Consider the following 19807-nt stretch of genomic DNA (forward strand, 5'->3'; position numbering starts at 1 on the left):
TCTCCCCAACCCCCCAGCAACTTTCAGTTTGTTTCCTGAAATTGAGAGTCTCTTATGGTTTGTCTCCCTCCCCGGTCCCATCATGTTTTATTTCTTCCCTCCCTCTCAAATTCCTCATGTCAAAGAGATCATATGATAATTGTTTTTCTCTGATTGACTTATTTTGCTCAGCATAATACCTTCTAGTTCCATCCACGTCATTGCAAATGGCAAGATTTCATTTCTTTTGATGGCTGCATAGTATTCCATTATATATATATAGATATATATATATATATCTATATATATATTTTTTTTTTTTTCATGTATTCACATCTTCTTTATCCATTCATCTGTTGATGGTCATCTAGGTTCTTTCCATTGTTTGGCTCTTGTGGACATTGCTGCTATAAACATTCGGGTGCACATGCCCCTTCAGACCACTACATTAGTGCAATTGATGGGTTGTAGGGTAGCTCTATTTTCAACTTTTTGAGGAAACTCTGTACTGTTTTCTAGAATAGCTACACCAGCTTTCCTCCCCACCAGCAGTATAGGCATCCTTGCCAACATCTGCCATTTCCTGACTTGTTAATTTTAGCCATTCTGAGTGGTGTGAGGTGGTATCTCACAGTGGTTTTGATTTGTATATCCTTGATGCTAAGTCATATTGAGCACTTTTTTACGTGTCTTGTTGACCATTTGGATATCTTTGCTGAAATATCTGTTCATGTCTTCTGCCCATTTCTTGATTGCATTATTTATTCTTTGGGTGTTGAGTTTCATAATTTCTTTAGAGATTTTGAATACTAACCTTTTATCTGTCATTTGCAAATATCTTCTCCCATTCTGTTGGTCGTCTTTGGTTTTATTGACTGTTTCCTTTACTGTGCAAAAGCTTTTGATCTTGATGAAATCCCAATAGTTCATATTTGCCCTTGCTTCCCTTGCTTTTGGTGATATTTCTGGGAAGAAGTTCCTGCGGCTGAGGTCAAAGAGGTTGCTGCCAGTGTTCTCCTCAAGGGTTTTGATAGATTCCTTTCTCATATTGAGGTCTTTCATCCATTTTAAGTCAGTTTTGTGTGTGGTGTAAGGAAATGGTCCAGTTTCATTCTTCTGCATGTGGCTGTCCAATTTTCCCAACACCATTTGTTGAAGAGACTGTCTTTTTTCCATTGGACATTCTTTCCTGCTTTGTCGAAGATTAGTTGGCCATAGAGTTGAGGGTCCATTTCTGGGCTCTCTATTCTGTTCCATTGATCTATGTGTCTCTTTTTGTGCCAGTACCATACCATCTTGATGATGACAGCTTTGTAATAGAGCTTAAGTCTGGAATTATGATGCCACCAACTTTGGCTTTCTTGTTCAACATTCTTTTGGCTATTTGGGGTCTTTTCTGGTTCCATATAAATTGTAGGAATGTTTGTTCCATTTCTTTGAACAAAGGTGATGGTATTTTGATAGGGATTACATTAAATGTATAGATTGCTTAGGTAGCATAGACATTTTCATAACATTTGTTCTTCCAATACATAAGCATGGAACGTTTTTCCATTTCTTTGTGTCTTCCTCAGTTTCTTTCATGAGTCCTCTATAGTTTTCTGAGTACAGATTCTTTGCCTCTTTGGTTAGGTTTATTCCTAGGTATCTTGTGTTTTTGGGTGCAATTATAAATGGGATCAACTGCTTAATTTCTCTTTCTTCTATTTTATTCTTGGTGTATAGAAATGCAACTGATTTCTGTGCATTGATTTTATATCTTGACACTTGACTGATTTCTTGTATAAGTCCTAGCAGTATTGGAGTGGAGTCTTTTGGGTTTACCACATAAAGTGTCATATCTTCTGCAAAGAGTGAGAGTTTGACTTCTTCTTTGCCGATTCAGATGCCTTTTATTTCTTTTTGTTGACTGATTGCTTAGGCTAGAACTTCAAGGAATATGTTGATAGAAGTGGTGACAGTGGACATCCCTGACATGTTCCTGACCTTAGGGGAAAAGCTCTCAGTTCTTCCCCATTGAGAATGATATTCACTGTGGGTTTTTTGATGATATTGAGATATGTACCCTTTATTCCTACACTTTGAAGAGTTTTGATCAAGAAAGTGTGCTGTACTTTGTCAAATGCTTTTTCAGCATCTACTGAGAGTATCATGTGGTTCTTATTCTTTCTTTTATTAATGTATTGTATCACATTGATTGATTTGTAGGTGTTGAACCAAGCTTGCAGCTGAGGAATAAATCCCACTTGGTTGTGATGAATAATCCTTTTAATGTACTGTTGGATCCTATTGGGTAGTATTTTGGTGAAAATCTTTGCATCCTTGTTCATCAAGGATATTGGTCTGTAATTCTCCTTTTTGATGGAGTCTTTGTCTGGTTTTGGAATCAAGGAAATGCTGGCCTCATAAAATGAGTTTGGAAGTTTCCTTCCAATTTCTACTTTCTGGAACAGTTTTAGAGGAATGAGTATTAATTCTTCTTTAAATGTTTGGTAGAATTCCCCTGGGAAGCTATCTGGCCCTGGGCTCTTGGTTTTTGGGAGCTTTTTGATGACAGTGTCAATCTCCTTACTGGTTAGGGGTCTGTTCAGGTTTTCTATTTCTTCCTGGTTCAGTTTTGGTAGTTTATATGTCTCTAGGAATGCATCCATTTCTTCCCGATTGTCAAATTTGCTTGTGTATAGTTCCTCATAATATGTTCTTATAATTGTTTGTATTTCTTTGGTGTTGGTTATGATCTCTCCTCTTTTATTTTTTTTTTTAAGATTTTATTTATTTATTTGACAGAGACCGAGAGATCAGAGTAGTCAGAGAGAGAGGAGGAAGCAGGCTCCCTGCCAGCAGAGAGCCCGATGTGGGCTCGATCCCAGGACCCTGGGATTATGTGCTGAGCCAAAGACAGAGGCTTTAACCCACTGAGCCACCCAGGCACCCCGTGATCTCTCCTCTTTTAATTATGATTTTATTAATTTACATCCTTTCTCTTTTCTTTTTGATAACTCTGGCCAGGGGTTTATCAGTCTTATTAATTCTTTCAAAGAACCAGCTCCTAGTTTCATTGATCTGTTCTACTGTTCTTCTGGTTTCTAGTTCATTGATTTCTGCTCTGATTCTTATGATTTCTCTTCTCCTGCTGGGTTTAGGCTTTCTTTGCTGTTCTCTCTCCAGTTCCTTTAGGTGTAGGGTTAGATTTTGTACTTGAGACCTTTCTTGTTTCTTGAGAAAGTTTTGTATTGCTATATACTTTCCTCTCAGGACTACCTTTGCTGTGTCCCAAAGATTTTGAACAATTGTGTTTTCATTTTCATTTGTTTCCATGAATTTTTTAAATTCTTCTTTAATTTACTGATTGACTCATTCATTCTTTAGTAGGATGCTCTTTAGCATCTATGTATTTGAGTTGTTTCCAACTTTCCTTTTGTGGTTTATTTCTAGTTGCAGAGCATTGTGGTCTGAAAGTATGCAGGGAGTGAGCCCAACCTTTTGGTACCAGTTGAGACCTGATTTGTGACCAGGATGTGATCTATTCTGGAGAATGTTCCATGTGCACTAGAGAAGAATGTGTATTCTGTTGCTTTGGGATGGAATGTGCTGAATATATCTGTGATGTCCATCTGGTCCACTGTGTCATTTAAAGCCTTTATTTCCTTTATGTGCTTGGATGATCTGTCCATTTCGGTGAGGAGGTTGTTAACATCCCCTACTAATATTGTATTATTGTAGATATGTTTCTTTGATTTTGTTATTAATTGGTTTATATGGTTGGCTGCTCCCATGTTAGGGGCATAGATATTTGAAATTATTAGATCTTCTTTGTGGACAGACCCTTTAAGTATGATATAGTGTCCTTCCTCATTTCTTATTATAGTCTTCGACTTAAAATCTAATTTATCTGATTTAATTACCACTCCAGCTTTCTTTTGATGTCCATTAGCATGGTAATTTGTTTTCCACTCCCTTACTTTACATCTAGAGGTGTCTTTGGGTCTAAAATGAGTTCCTTGCAGACAGCATATCAATGGGTCTTATTTGTTTGTTTGTTTTATTCATTCTGATACCCTATTTCTTTTGATTAGGGCATTTAGCCCATTTACATTCAGGCTAACTATTGAAAGATATGTATTTGTTGGGTGCCATGAGGCCTGGTCAAGGGCTTTGCCCCACTAGGTTAAGGTTTGAACTAATGCAGGCCTAACTCTGCTGAGGGCGGAATCGCCCCGCAGGTAACTGCCAAGGGTGGGATTGCCCCGCAGATAAGCATGGTCTGTTAATCCCTTGCCTTTTCCTCTGATCCCCGTATCTCTCTCAAATAAAAAGTCCCTTGCTAATCTGCCGCAAACATCTTTCAGGCATATGGGCCAAAGCAACTCCAAGGAGATAAATTATTCTGTACCTAGGACATGGAGAACTTTAGATGTGTACCACAATAGGTGGTCTCCTCCCTAAGCTGATGTTTGTCCAAGGCTTTCACAAGCTGAGCCATTGAAATACACCCTGCCTCCTGCAAATGTATCACCTTCTCACTCCTACTTCTCTCCTATATAGTTTCTTCAGATAGCTTCTCATTTTACATTAACCTATCTCTTGTTATTCTACAGTTCTTTACTATCTAGTTTATCCTTAAAGCTCCTCATTTTCCATTAACCTAAACCTTGTTTTCCTATAGTTCTTTACTATCTAGTTCATCCCGATCGCTTTTCATTTTCCATTAACCTATATCTTGTTTTCCTGCAGACCCCAGAAGAAGTTACCAAAAAGCACATGTTTGTGCTACCTCCCATGGCTTTCTGAGGGACATGATTACTCAAGAAGCAAGACCCTATCCCACACCCCTGGCACTAGTCTGTACCATTATTGCTTAACTAAAATAACATGTGGTGAACAAAGAGAAATTATCTGATGAGTGCTTGTAACCCCCTGCCCCAATTAAACTGCCTATATAAGAAGCTCGATACTCGATCATCAGAATAAAATGGAGATGCCTGACTACCGACCAGAACTCGCTGTGTGTCTCTCCCATTCATCTCACTGACATCACCTCTCCTTCATGGAGTCCTGGACCTGCCGAGACTGGACCCTGGCATGAATTTAGTGCCACTGTATTGCCTGTAAGGTGACTTTACTGTATATTGTCTCTGTTTCTTTCTGGTCTGTTATATTCAGGCTCTCTCTTTGCTTACAGGACCCTTTCAATACTTCCTGTAGGGCTGGTTTGGTTTTTGCAAATTCTTTTAACTTTTGTTTGTCCTGGGAGCTCTTTATCTCTCCTTCTATTTTTAATGATTGCTTAGTTGCATATAGTATTCTTGGCTGCATTTTTTTCTTGTGTAGTGCTCTGAATATATCATATGAGTCCTTTCTGGCCTGCAAAGTCTCTGTGGATAGGTCTGCTACCAATCTAATATTTCTGCCATTGTATGTTACAGACCTCTTGTCCTGAGCTGTTTTCAGAATTTTCTCTTTGTCACTGAGACTTGTAAATTTTACAATTAGGTGATGGGGTGTTGACCTATTTTTATTGATTTTGAGGGAAGTTCTCTTTGCCTCCTGGATTTTGATACTTGCTCCCTTTGCCACATTAGGGAAACTCTCTGCCATAATGTGCTTCAGTGTACCTTCTGCCCTTCTCTCTCTTTCTTCTTCTTGGGTCCCAGTTACTATAATATTGTTTTATCTTATGGTGTCACTTATATCTCGAATTCTCCCCCTCGTAGTCCAGAAGTTTAGTAGTTTTTTATGTCTCTTTTTCTCAGCTTCTTTAGTCTCCATAATTTGAACTTCTATATCACTAATTCTCTCTTCTGCCTCATTTATCCTATCAGTAGGAGCCTCCATTTTTTATTACACCTCATTAATAGCTTTTTTGATTTCAACTTGGTTAGATCTTAATTCTTTTATTTCTCCAGAAAGGGATTTTATTTCTCCAGAATTGGATTCTCTAGTATCATCCATGCTTTTTTCGAGCCCAGCTAACACCTTGATAGTCATCATTCTGAACTCTAGTCCTGACATCTTACTGATGTTCATGTTGATTAGGTCCCTAGCCATTGGTTTCTTTTTTTTAAGGTGAGTTTTTCCACCTTGTCATTTTATCCAGATAAGAATAGATGAATGAGAGAACAATATACTAAATGAGTAGCAATGATCCCAGAAAAATATACAATAACAAAATCAGAAGAGACCCGAAACGGGGGGAGAAGAAAGGAAGAAGGGGGAAAATATATCTATATATATACATATACATATATATATAATATATATATTATTTTATTATTATTTATTGTCATTTTTATATATGTATATAATAACAATAAATAATAATATATATGTATATAAAATAATATATAAAATAAAAATAAAAAATAAAATAATATCTAAAAATATATATAATATATATTTTATATATATATATATATAAAATAATATAATATAATGATTTGGGGTGTATTTTGGTCTGTTAGAAGAAACTGCATCCCAGAATTTTAAAGAAAGGAAAACTTACATATATATAAAAGTAAGTGTAAACATGATGAAGGGATGGAATATGATTACAAAGATGAAAATTTTAAGAGATTCTAAAAAAGGAATTAATAAGATAAGAAGTTGGTTGAAAAAAAGAAAAAAAGAGAGGAAAGAATGTGATCAGGCTAGAGACTAGAAAAAGCCATGCTCTAGTTTTAGGGTATATTTTGATCTATTAGGAGAAATTGTATCCCAAAATTTTAAGGGAAAGAAAAGCTATATGTATACAAAAAATAATGCTAAATACAAGGAAGGGATAAAATATGACTATAACAATGAAAATTGAAAAATATTTTTAAAAAGGTATTGATAAGATAAAATAGTTTTTAAAAAAGGTTAAAATAGGAAAAAGGAAAAATTTTTCAAATAGAATAAAAAAATAAAATTAAAAAAATTTAACTTTTGGGGGCACCTGGGTGGCTCAGTCATTAAGTATCTGCCTTCAGCTTGGGTTATGATCCCAGGGTCCTGGGATTGGGCCCCACATTGAGCTTCCCACTCCATAAGAAGTCTGCTTCTCCTTCCACTCCCCCTGCTTGTGTTCCTGCTCATGCTATCTCTCTCTGTCAAATAAATAAATAACATCTTAAAAAAATATTTAACTTTGCAAAACTAAAAAGAGCCATGGGGGAAAAGCCATGAATTCTATGTGTTGCATTCCCCTAGCTCTGGAGTTCTGCAGTTCTCATTGATTGGTGAGCTTGGTTTTGGTTGGATAATCTTGCTGATCTTCTGGGGGAGGGGCCTGTTGCAGTGATTCTCAAATGTCTTTGTCTGAGGTAGAATTGTATCATCCTTGCCAGGGGCCAGCCTAAGTAATCTGCTCTGGTTTGCTCCCGGGTTTTGTTCCCTGAACGCTTTCCGTATGGCTTTGGAGGACAGGAATGATGATGGCGGCCTCCCAATCTCCAGCCCCGTAGGATATGAGAGCTCAGGGCCCCACTCCTCAGTGAGCCCTCAGAGAAAAGCAGTCAATTCCTCCCGTCTCCCTGGTCGGCTGCCTTCTGTGCGCACCCAGCCTGTGACCCAGTGTTTCTGTCTCTGGTGCATGGCCTTGTTTAGAGTCTCCACCCCAGCAGATTCCTGAAGTGTGCTTCCTCACCACTCATCCCAGAGGAGGAAAGAGGGAGTCTCCCCAGATCTGCCACTTATGGGGTCCCTGCTCGAAATGCAGTGGTCTGACTATGCCTCAGATCATGGTTTAAGGTAACCCCGATCTGAAAGCTCACTCCTTGGCTCTGTCTCTGCAGCCAGCTTCCCCAGTCTGATACCTGGGAGCGCACTCAGATATCCTTGTCTTTTTGTGACCCCACAGGTCCTGAGATCACACTGGTCACAGAGAGGGCTTAACCCCCAGCTTAGCCTCTGAAGTGACTTTCCTCAGTGGAGCAGACTTCTAAAAATTCCAATTTTGTGCTCCACTGCTGTACTGCTTGCTGGGAGCCAGCCCTTCCCCCACGCAGTCTACCTTCCCATATATTGCCTCAGATTCACTTCTGCACATGTCCTACCTTCCAGAAAGTGGTTGCTTTTCTGTTCAATTGCTGTTCTTCTTCTCTTCTATCTCCTGTTGAGTTTGTAGGTATTCAGAATGGTTTGATAATTATCTAGTTGAACTTCTGCCTGATATTTAAGTCTCCTACTCCTCTGCCATCTTGCTCCTCCCCCATCTACCCATGAAGTTTTAATACTATATATATATATATTACATATATATATATATATAGTTTACCTGTTTATATAATATATCTATTTCTGTACTTTATACATAAAAAATAAGATTTTTCATCACCCTTTATACTCCCTGAAGCCAATTTTTACTTCCTTGGGGATTGATATTGACCCCATTGAGGATGTACGCCCATTTATTTTTTCTTGCTACCTGCCACTATGAATTATTATATTAATCATAGCTTCTTAATTTCTGTATCTCTGATACTTTGCCATCTTGAGTGTTGCTGGACATGGAGAGACTGCCAAATATGGCTGGTTCCTACAGATATTAAAGGACTCACCTTTGAGCAGTCTTTAATGTGCAAATGAACCAATCCAGACCCCACTCTTACACTTTGGCCCTATTCTCCTGCCTGGATCACTCCAGGGCCAGGTTCCAAACAATGAAGGATAGTCCCTACACCCCAGAGGCTGATAACATTATAGAAATTAGTCAATCCTAAGACTTCTTAACCTGCCTTGCCTATTCCTTCACTCTTACCTACATTTTCCTCTGCTTCCTGACTGGTCCCAGTACTCCCCTGTGTGGCCTTGAATAATGTGGCATCTCCCCTCCTCAAGGGAACTATAGCAAGCTATCTTTTCAATGGCAGCCATCTCCCAATCAATTGTGCTCACTATACCTAAATAATAAAACCCACATTATGAAATAATTACGTATCAGGAAGCTGGTTGGTCAACATGCAATATGGATAGTCTTTTTTTAAAGGATATAGAAGTTTATTGAAGACACCACAAGGGAGGGGCCGGCAGGATAGCAAAGGAGAGGCTGTCTGCCAAAATGTCTTGAGAGATATTTGTTATGGTGAAGCCATATATATTCTCCCTGTTCCTTACAACGTACCATCCTTATGGTTCTCTATGCTTGTGGGGAGTAATGTAAAGTGATAAATGTATGATCTTAGCAGTCAGACTGTTGGGTTCAAACCTTACCTTTGCTACTCCTCAGCTATGTGATCTTGAACTTGATGAATTAGCTATGAGTACTAAACAATATGTGTAATGCACTGCAAATGTTAGGAATCCCCAAGATCATCCTCACTTCTGATACTAACTGCAAGTTCTCGAGATCCCAAGATCACCCTCAAGCTTGACCATTCCCTTGAAGAATTCACAGAACACAAAGCCATCATGTTCACCATTATGGTTTATCACAATGAAAGTAAACAGATACAAATAAGCCGAGGACAGAGGCACATAGAACAGAGCCCAGAAAATCCCACATGCAGGGCTACAGTTGTACTCTCCCAGTAGATGTGCAGGTAGTGCTTACTTCTCCCAGGAACCATGCAGGGCAATATGCACGGAAGCTCACTTGAGTCCCGATTTGGGCTTTTATTAATGGTCAATCATGCAGATTTGGTTAATTGCCCATGTGGCTTACCTTAGCCTCAAGTCACTCTAGAGGTCAAGCTGACATCACAAAGCCCAAGCTTCCCTTTACCTTTCACACACTGCACCATAAATCACATTATTACTATAGATTGTGCAGTATAGCCCAAAGCACCCACCATAGATCACGTTGTGGGCATTGACTACCTGGCATGGTGCAAGGCCCCAGGTAAATAGACACTCTTATCATATACATTATCACGACATTCCAAAGATTTACAGATTACATCTTTGGGCAAAGGGCAAACATGCCTTTGGGCAAGTTTAATTTTTTTTCCTAAATAAGCACTTAGACTAGTTGCCACACCCATTAAATGCATAATCAGCATTAGTATTGTTATTATCTTAGTTATCATCCTAAAATCTCCCCTGCCTGAAGTGTACTTTAAAAACACTCTCAAGTTCTCATTCTTTTTGCTTTTCTTTTCTGGATCTGTGCAGACATTTTTATGTTGATAATGGGCTCTTCATTCATTCATGGTAACATGTACCCGATTAAGACTTACAGCCTTCGGTTAGACCTACTGTAGTTCTGCCTTCTTAGTTTACCCCTTAAATAACCCTAGGTATTCCCAGACCTTTTCAGGTACATATTTATAGACAACCCCTGGAGATATTTTGACAGATAGTTGATCTCATTCATTATATACTGAATCTTACTATTCTCACCTTTAGTGTAATCTTATTTCTACATTATTAGAGAACACATCACTGTAACGTCCTATACTTTACATAAGAACTGATACCCATTGTTTCAGCAGCCAATTTAGTGTTTTGATTTTTTTTTTTTTTAACTATGAGGCAGTATTAAAGGCTTGCACAAAACTCAGCAGCAAGTAATTCTTTTTTTTCCCAGCCTGGAAAGGTGCTCTCTTTGTTATAAAGCAAAAAGACACATGAAAGGTTACATTCTTATTGCCCCGTCTCATTATTGTTGATGCAAAACTCCAAATTAATTTGCTTGTAGTTACAGAAATAACTCCTTTAACCTTGGCGACACAATCTGAAAGAATTTGTTTTAGCAGTAGGCATTGCTTAACAGCTTTTGGCATTTGCTCAGGCTGAACAGTCATCCAGAAAGCTTGTGTCTTCTTTCTTTCTTTAATATAGTAATGGCTGCATAAATATTACATTTAATACAGAACACCTTTACATGGTGGCTGGTATAGAGGCAGTATCCTCTGATTAGCAGTAGGTCCTCTCTAAGTATCTGAATCTACCCTGGAACCTGGCTCTTGAGGACCTCAGACAAATAGCTTAACTGCTCTGCTCAAAAGGGGTGGTAGTAATATCACTGTCTTCTTTTTAGATCCAGGAGGAGAGGATTTCTTTTGTTTGTTTTGTTTTCTGCTGTATGCTGTGCTTCTAAAAGAGGCACAGAGGAGGCAATAAATACTTCTAAGGAGCGAACAAATGGTTGTGATGAAGAAAAACACACATCAGGCATGAAAAGCCCATAGACTAGAACCTGGTACATAGTAAGCTCTAAGTGAATACTCATTTGAAAAACATACAGTTGTTGCAGGATTGCTTTTTCTTTAGTGACTGCAGTTCCTGGTCACACCACTCTGATAATGAAGAGGTAGAGCAGAGGAAGAGTGGTGGGCAGCAGAGTAAAATTTACTGAGAAATAGTAAAGCCTATTGAACAATAGTACAAAGCTTCCAAAGAGGGAGGGACCTGAGAGAGGTTGCCACCAGAGTTTCTAAGTCTAGGAGTTTTTGTGGGCATGCTGGGGAGCTATTTTAATCTGGTTAACCCTTCATGCACATGTCACCCAATCAGGTTTTTGTCCACATGCTCATCTACCTATCAGGTAGTCGTTCACATAGGAAAGGGTGGAGAGCTCCTTCCAGGGTGGTGTAAAACCCTTTGACAGGTGGTTTCCTCTTAGAGTGGGCCTCTTGTCCCTGTCTGCCTTTCTTCCATCCTTCATTACCATGAAAATAAAAATAGATTAAACCCTTTATATTCAATTAAGTGTGTGGTGATGGGTTTATAGGACATTCATTAATTATATTAGACTCCTAATTGTATTGTCCGTTTTTTTTAAGCACCAGATATATATTGTGTGATTATCACATGCACATGTACTATTGGAAGTCCTGGGAACTCAGAGGTTAACAAAAATAGTGACATAAAGGACAGCGATGATACTTTCTGCCCACCCTAGGGCAGTTCCCACATGTCTGTCAGTGACCAGTAGCTGAGGAAGAAGAAACCTATGGGCTGGTGATGAAAACAGAGGTTTTACATCATTAACTTTACTACTAATCTTCTGTCATTTTTGTATCTGTCAGAGTCTCTGAAACTCTTGAGCTACAAAAGCATTTTCTGTGAGACAAGAGATAATTCAGAGACTCCCCTCTTCATTTCCCATGTCTGCCTTAGAGAATTTCTCATCCAGTTGTTTCAGGTTATAGACATAATTGGCTATTAGTCCTTTTGGTGTCATTGTTCATTGACACACATCTCTGCATCATCTCTCAGCTTAGGTTCCAGTTTCTGATTAATCTTTGTCCAGTCATTGAGGATATTGAAGCAGCTCCTGGTTAATTAGACTATTTTATCTCTAACCTCATACATTTTCTGGATGTAACAGTAATAGAGGTGTCAGCAGTTCCAAGCACAGCTCTGAAACCTTGCTAATCAGCTCCTGTGATTTGCTGGGGTACTAGTGTTTCAATTGTCAAAGTCAAATGGTTATAAGAGGTTATACATATATGGACATTTTTATCTCCAAATCAATTACACACACATTTAATGAAACCTAAGGAGTTCATAAAGTAAAATAAATAAATAAATATAAATAAATAAATAACACGTATAGCATTTAGTGATATAAATCCAGCATGCATGTGTGCGTGCACACACGCACAATGTGATAAAATAGTGAAATGTGTACTTATATGGTGAGAAAGAGCATGGGCTTCTTATTTTACCAGCTCTGTGAACATGGCCATGTCATAGCCCTCTGAATGTCATTCTCCTTATCTGTCAAATAGGAATAATAGTAATACCTACAGGGTTTTTTTTATGGATTAAAACACACTAAATAATATTTTATAAGATATTCAATGTGCTCAGTAATGTGTACTAATTACATGATAGTTATTATTCTGGGAAACCACCTCATTCTCCCAACTCATAAAAGAAAGCAATTAACATTTTATAATAATTTTATTAAAAAGTGATTGCTCCAGTTTTATAAGGATTCCAGAAAAATCACAGTAGAAGCCAAAGACAGACAGTTTTACTATTTCAACTGGGTTTTTCACGATGTGTAGTCCAGTTGTGCTAGAGTTTAGGACAGAATTCCGAGAGATACTGGAACACAGGAAAAGAAGTGGACTCCATTTTCTGAACTACTTAAGGCTTGTCTTCTCCAGTATTTCCAAAGAACTGTACATAAGAAAACAAAACAAACAAAAACCCAAAACAAACAAAACAAATTAATGAGGTGCTACCAAAATCCAACAAAAATCTGCCTTAAAAGTAGTTTGAAAAACACACAATATTAAATTGCCCCTTGAAGATACACAATTTTTATTTTAGGGATGAAGAGTCAGAGAAATTTGAAACAGCTCTAATGAAAGGAATAAAGGGAAGCCTCAAATCGTTTTAGTTGACGTATTAATTAGGGGTTTTTTCCCCTCCAAAATGTTCCACATAACCTGTGTTACCACACAAAACATCTTTCAGAAAAAATGCTGAGGTTTAGTGTTGTGGGTTGAACAGTGTCCTCCATAAAATTCATGTCCCCCCAGAAATTAAGGATGGGATCTTATTTGGAAATAAGTCTTTGCAAATGTAATTAGTTACAGCCACTGACACGAAATCATCCTGATTCTGATTGGGCTCTAAATCCAATGATGGTGTATTTATGAGAAGAGAAGATGATACTCAGAGATACAGAGGTGACGATGTGAAGCTGGATTCAGAGATTGGAGTGATGCAGACCTAAGACCACCAAGGATTGCTGATAACCCCAGAGGCCAGGATAGAGGCACAGGATGGTTTTTCTATCAGAACCTCCAGATCAAATCAACCCTATTAGACATTAAGCCTCTGAACTGTAAGAGAATAAAGTCATCGGTTTGCGCCTCTATGTTGGTCATAATTTGTTATGGCAGTCCTAGGAAACTAATAGATAATACATAGATGTGGTATTCCAAAAATGGCAATTTGAAATGTGAAAAATGCCATTAACTGTATCTCATTAAGAGCTTTCTTCTCTTCCCTGCCCATTTGTTTGGGTTCCGTTTTTTTGGTCATTGCAGGGGCAGGAGGAGAAATTGTACATGCTACTGATAGGCAGTATGTCCAGTGCTAAGAAATCTGATTATGAGCTAACTTGTGGCTTGAAAGTGCGCTCTCCGTTATTATCACTTGCACTCTTGTCAGCAAAAGCACTTGGCACTTGTGAATTGTTAGTGTTTGTGAAGAGTTTATAAAATAGCTTCTTCCATGCTAGTCCCAAGAGAAACAAATAAAATAAATAATAAAATAAGTAATAGCCTATGTATGATAGCAATGTTTCCTAAATTTAAATCAGTCTCTCTGCTTAGCTTTGGAATCAGCATGGAAAATTAGGATGAATGTCTGCATTTTCAAAGATAAAGAGCTGAATAGGATTTTGTTTTCTTTTCTTTGTCTAGAAAAACAAAACAGCATATACTTTCAATTCAGCCATTCAGAGAGCTGCATCCACTCAGCTGTGTTTGAACGGAGTCTCAGAGTATATGTCACATTTGATGGTGGGCTACCTGTGATTTCTCCAAAGCAGCAGAAGGAACAGCCAAGGTCATGGCATCTGTAGAAGCCAGAAGCATTTAGACCCTTTGAGGTCTGATAGGATAATAAAGAAAAAAGTGGTTTTGCTCTAAGTCTGGTTCCGTCTTATCTGGAGAACACTTCCTATCAGGATTCCCTAGTAAGCTCCTTGCATGCAAGCCTGGCAGCTACCACTTCGGCATTTTTGCATGCAGAATTTGGATATGTTTTTCAAATTGAAAACGCGATCACAAACTTAAGTCACATTTATGGCTTCCCTAGCCCTTAAGATGAGCTCCTCATCCTTAAAGGTAGCTAAAAGCAACTTGTTGATGTTGCTTCAGATACCTGCCTTTCTAGCCTCTTCTCTTATTGGCTTCCTTGACAAGGATTACTCAAGCTCTCCAAATGTTTCCTGGTTTATCTCAATTCAAGGCATTTGCATTTACTCCCCTTACCCTCTTTCTAAAGAATCTTTCCATCCTAATTCCTGTAATTCGGGGTTGTTAAGACTGTGATTTCTGTTGTTAGATTGACTAATTTCAGATTCAAACCTCTGTAAACTGGGGGAGGATTAGCATTTTCCTTATAGAGTTTGTGGTAAGACTTAGATAATAAATGCCATGTTAGTACTTGTGACAGCTAGTAAATTGTCAAAAATGTCATTATCAACGTTAATTATCTTTCAAATCCCAGTTGGTATGAAATTTGCACTTAAAAGCATTCCTGACTTTATAGGATTCAATTAGATGGAAGTTAATAATAATTATTAGAACACCCCAAATATTAATACTTTTAGATCCATCAATTCTAATTCTAGAAAATTATGTTAAGAAAATAATTATAAATACAGTATAGGAAAGGCATTTCTTATTGCATTTATTTATGGTAAAAAAACAAAATATAGACAAATGTAAACTTTTTATTTGGATATATTAGTCACATGATGGATTATTATGAAACTTTCAAAATGTGTAGTTCCACTAAAATGAAAAGTTCACAAGTGCTCATTAGTAGTAGGGAAGTTTTGTTACATTTTTTACATGAGAAATGGTAGAGATTAACAATTGACACCATAGTACAGAAAAAATTCAGGAATTATAGATACCAGTATCCAAAATTGGGTATTTTTTTTCTCTTTACCTTTCTGAGACTTAAAAATATTCTATAATAATCATCTATTATTTTATCTGGCATAAAATAATAACCTTAAACTTTACAATATTCTGGTTCCTACATCCCCATAGCAGTCCATGCCAATAAGATGTGTCATGTATTTATCTTGTCTAACTTTTTCCCTATGGTAAAGTACAGGGAAACAGGTTGATAAAGAATGCGAAGGAAGAACATGAATAGGAAGGAGGAGAAGGAAAAGCCTGATTTTTTCTCATCTTTGTGAAATGTTTACAAAGTCTGTACAGCATCACTGGAAAGACTGTTTATGTTCAAATACTCAAGTGAGGAAAAACAGGAACTGAAATTTAGAACTGTCTGAACCTTGAAAGAATCAACAGAAAATGTCAAGGGCTTCTCTCACACAGGAAACCAATGAGTTTCCCCACTCATAAAAGAAAAAAAAAAATCTTTTGTTGCTTATGAGTCTGGGAAAAAAAAAATCGAGCTCATGTTTGTCATCTTTATAAACTATCCTTGTCATTTAATCTTTATATTGGGAGGAAGACAATATAGCATAATGAATCAGGGGATGCTATTTCATTTTCTTATTTCATATTCGAGTTTAGTCTAGTGTAATTATGGTGTTTATGAAGTTTAAACTGATGTAGCAAGAGAGAAATAGAATAACTGCTCCTCTACTCTAAGGAGCATTTCTTCATAAGAAAGATCACATTGGCAAGTAGAGGGAATGCATGAAAGACCTTTATCAACCAATAATTTAAATTTATAAGAAATTTTCATGGTGGTAAATTGGAAAACATATAAATCTATGTCTAAATAAGTCTTAAATTAAAATGAAGAAAGGCCTTAGCACAAATATTTCACAGAGAGAGATAGAGGCAAAACAAAAACAAAAATACATCACCCCAATCTGTGAGAAAAGAGTTGAGAAACAACCAGGAAATTATAAATGAGCAGAGCTGCCCTTGGCTGTAGGCAAGATCTCTGAGACAGTAATAAGAAATGAGGTTACCAAACATTCAGAGAGATATGAGCTGATAAAACTTAATCAGGCTAGTTTCACAAAGGGCAAATCTTTTCTGACAAATTTGTTGGCATTTTTGCATGGCACAGAGGGCAGGAGAAGTACGTGCCTGGAATGAGAGATGGAATTCAACTTGAGAAAGTAGGAAGGCATAGATGACACACATGAGAATGAGGTACAATCTCAGCTTTCCAAAGGAGGCCACTTGGGTGACATTTTACCCCAAACCTACAGTTTTCATTAAGATATGCATGTTGGCAATAATCATGAAACAGGACTGATGGGTCAGCATGCTTATTTGTCATACTCTGTTACCAAAATTATATCAGTCATCACCAAGTAATGTACATTTGGGGTTTGTGTCTATCTTGGCTATTCACAGATTTTTAAGAGTGCTTTTCTCATTTATTTCTCTTTTTCTAAATGTTCCCCTTTTAGTTTGTTATTGGTATACACATGGAATCAATGCCATTTCAGGTAGACACAATCTTAGCTCAGAGAGCATCCAGTGGGGCCAGTGATAACACTTGGTTTTGTGGGACTTTCTAACATCTTCACTGTGGGACATTATAGAAAAGTGCTTTTAGGTGCTTTGTATACTTGACAGCGTGCTGTTTTCAGAGGATATATAATGTTGAAATGCTCTAAATTATGGAAGTCATAGTGTCAAAAACCCAGAAGTTCAAAGGAGAGAATCTGAGTTTGCCTCTCAGTCGGTCCCTTAGCATCAGCCTACAAATCAGCTTCTCTCATTAGTCCTGAAATTACAAATAATCAAAACTGAAAAACACGTATACAAACAGGTCCTCTAGACTCCGCTCACTTATCTCTTTCTCTTTGCACTGACCTCTGTGTTGTTTCTATTCCATGCCATAGTTTTCTTTCAGCCTCCAGTTTACCTTAAATTTGGCCTTGTGTACCAATCCATCTTGACTGATAATGAAATTTCTCCTAAAGAAACGAAAGATTGGGGTGCCTGGGTGGCTCAGTGGGTTAAGTCTCTGCCTTCGGCTCAGGTCATGATCTCAGGTTCCTGGGATTGAGCCCCGCGTTGTGTTCTCTGCTGCATGGGGAGCCTGCTTCCCCCCTCTCTCTGCCTGCCTCTCTGCCTACTTGTGATCTCTCTCTCTCTCTCTCTCTCTGTCAAATAAATAAATGAAATCTTTAAAAGAAAAAAAAAATGAAAGATTTTCTGATTACCAACTAAGGTTGTGTTGTTCTGGTTTTTCACTATTCTTTAACACTAACAATCTTAACTATATCTTCTATTAAAAACTCTCCTTTCTTGGCCTCCCATATCATGGGTGGGATCTGCAGGATAATGGCCCCAAGGTTGTCCACGTCCTAATCCCTGGAACATGTGAATATGATAGGTTATATGGCAAAGGGGAATTAAAGTTGCAGATGGAATAAAGGTTGCTAATCAACTGATTTAAGAGGAAATTTATCCTGGATTATCTGGTTGAGCCCAGTGTAATCACAAGGGTCCTTAAAAGTGGAAGAAGGAGGCAGAGGAGAATCAGAGGGAAATGTGACTATGGAGGAATAGAGTAATTTGCTGCGAAAGGACTCAATGTACTATCATTGGTTTTGAAGATGGAGAAAGGAGTGCACAAGATAAGGAATGCAGGCAGCTTCCAGAAGTTGGAAAAGGCAAGGAAACACCTTCTATGCTGGAGACTCTCAAGAAGGGGTTGCAACTCTATCATCACCTTGGTTTTAGCTCAGTGAGACCCATTTAGGAATTCTAATCTACAGGACTGTAAGATAATACATTCGTGTAGTTTTATGCTACCAAGTTTGACATAATTTGTTAGGGTAGCAATAGATAATTAATAAAATGATTCGGGTAAAATAATCTCGATTTCTCAAATAGAACTTCTTGGAATTTTTTGGCTCTTTTCTCTCTTTTGTCAGTTCTAAAGATGTTGATAATCCCTGATTTTCCATCTTCAGTTTTTCTTTTACTCAATTCCATGTTGGTACTTACTTTATAGAGCAATGCCCTTCAACTCTGCCTTTCTTCCCAGCCAATTCCTACTTATAGCTTGCTATTGGTTCTACATCTATGAGTCTTACTGGCAGCTCATATTTAGTGTGTTTTAATGGTTTTTTTTAAATAGCAAAATAATGAATCTCAAATGAATATAAATGAACCCATATGAAAGATTTTGTTTAAGAAACTAATTAATGTGGGAACCAGTGAAATGTTGCAACTTGTTCGAAGTAGAATTCAAAAACCATGTGTGCATAGGCAGTAAGAAATGGTAAAATAGGGGATTTATAAATGGATGCAAAGTGGTTTTATTATGGCTAAATTTCATGGTATGCCAATGATATCTCATGAATGATGATACAAAAAAATAAAACAAAAGCCTGGTTTATCCACAAGAGAAAAAGAGAAAAAAATGATATCATTGTACTGGGCACAATTCAATTTGCATTTCAGTGTTTAAGAATCATTTGCATTCTTAACAGTTTTCTCTTCCTTACTTGTAAAATGGCTGAAAGCCATTGAAAGGCAGAGTTAAGCCCCAAAAATGCACTGGACAGAATACCCATTAATAATCTTGTGTTGGCTTTGAAATCTTTCACAAATGATTGGCCTATAATAATGGCTTATCACATCTCTCTGCTCTGTCACTTTTCCATTCTCCTGATGATCATTTTACACATTGTCATCTCCTCTCAAACTTCCCGCACTTCCTCTCCCATCATCTGTCTCAGCTAATAATATTTCTTCCTCCTTCCTAAGAAAGTAAGGAACATATCAGAAGATAATTTTTTTATTAAAGATTTTATTTATCTATTTGACAGAGAGAGATCACAAGTAAGCAGAGAGGCAGGCAGAGAGAGGGGGAAACAGGCTCCCTGCCAAGCAGAGAGCCCAATGTGGGGCTCGATCCCAGGACCCTGAGATCATGACCTGAGCTGAAAGCAGAGGTTTTAACCCACTGAGCCCAGGTGCCCCCAGAAGATAATTTTTTTAAAGGTTTTATTTATTTGACGCAGAGATACAGAGTACAAGTAGGCAGAGCAGAAGGCAGAGGGAGAGGGAGAAGCAGGCTCTCCACTGAGCAGGAAGCCAGATGTGGGACTCGATCCCAGAAAACTGACATCATGACCTGAGCAGAAAGCAGCCGCTTAACTGAATGAGCCATGCAGGCAACCCCATCAGAAGATAATTTTAACATGCTTTCAACCTCACATGTATCAGTATATTTTCTACCTGTCTTTATACACTAT

The 19807-nt window shown here is 37.8% G+C and overlaps 1 protein-coding gene across 1 annotated transcript in view; it reads left to right on the forward strand.

Moving 5' to 3' along the window:
* Positions 1-19807, forward strand: part of CNTN6 (contactin 6) — a 246849-nt gene that overhangs the window by 49711 nt on the left and 177331 nt on the right.

The sequence above is a fragment of the Lontra canadensis genome, unplaced genomic scaffold (assembly GCF_010015895.1).
Source record: "Lontra canadensis isolate GAN:19392208 unplaced genomic scaffold, GSC_riverotter_1.0 scaffold34, whole genome shotgun sequence".
Classification (NCBI taxonomy): Eukaryota; Metazoa; Chordata; class Mammalia; order Carnivora; family Mustelidae; genus Lontra; species Lontra canadensis.